The sequence below is a fragment of the Engraulis encrasicolus genome, chromosome 18 (assembly GCF_034702125.1).
Source record: "Engraulis encrasicolus isolate BLACKSEA-1 chromosome 18, IST_EnEncr_1.0, whole genome shotgun sequence".
In the NCBI taxonomy this organism is placed as follows: domain Eukaryota; kingdom Metazoa; phylum Chordata; class Actinopteri; order Clupeiformes; family Engraulidae; genus Engraulis; species Engraulis encrasicolus.
In genome coordinates this window covers 20,891,496-20,892,590 of record NC_085874.1, presented here as the reverse complement: position 1 = coordinate 20,892,590, position 1,095 = coordinate 20,891,496, and positions in this window count along the sequence as shown.

Genomic DNA, 1,095 nt, shown 5'->3' with positions numbered 1-1,095 from the left:
TAGGCTGCATAGTTCATTGACATACTTTCCTTAAATGCTTTCTTTTTTCTCTCCAAATGTGATGCTTGATTCCAAGATCAGTGGTGTAGAGTGACAAAAGTCAAAACAGTGTCCTCACTACTATTGTTGTAACGTTTCCTGCCCTTAAAGTGAACCTAATCATCAAAATATGTATTTTTTTCTTTTATTTATGACATTTTTATGTCACTTACACCGATGCGACCAATGTCAAATGTCCCACAATAAGAGCTCAGTCCAATATGTCTCTGCGTCAGGGAGGAATCCTTGCCTGGCTGAACGCCATCTTATGCCATTGTATTTCTTTCCATTCATCACATGGGGGATGGTGGTTAGCCAGGCAAGGGGTATCTACTTGTCAGGAGGAAGGGTGGAATGTAATATCCCAGCTTCTCAAATCGGGAACATTTAATTGCAGCCATGACTTTTCATCAGGAGATGTCCCTGTTACGGAAACTTGGTACTAAACTTTTTTTTGGAACAACAAGCCTAAATATATATATATTTATATTTTTTAGAAGAAAAGACGCAGTGGTACAAAGGATAACATGGACAAAAAGAAAAACACTAACAGAAAACCAAAACAAACAACAATCAACAAAAAGGAACAAGGACAATAATAAATCAAACAAAACAACAACAACAAAATAAAAAGCATACATACTCCATCGGAAAATATCTTCGAGTAATCCACCTTACTTCTTAGTGACCAGAAACTAAGGAATATCCCAGAGAGAGAGAGAGAGAGAGAGAGAGAGAGAGAGAGAGAGAGAGAGAGAGAGAGAGAGAGAGAGAGAGAGAAAAAACAGCGACATACAAGTGTCAAAAAAACATTCTTATAGCTCTTTTTCCCATTCTTTTGTAATTATCAAATCTTGCCAACCATCAGGTTGTGCCTGTCCTTTGCTTTTAGACACAATTTTAGTTCATAGATCTTTCATTAACATAATAACTGAGTCTAAGTGAACATTCTTTTCTTTTTAAAAAATAAAAAAAATACCAAGGAGTGCAATGGTGCTTAACAACACATTTTTCTGTTCTTGAAAACCCCAGATAACAGTATGTGGTGATAATGAT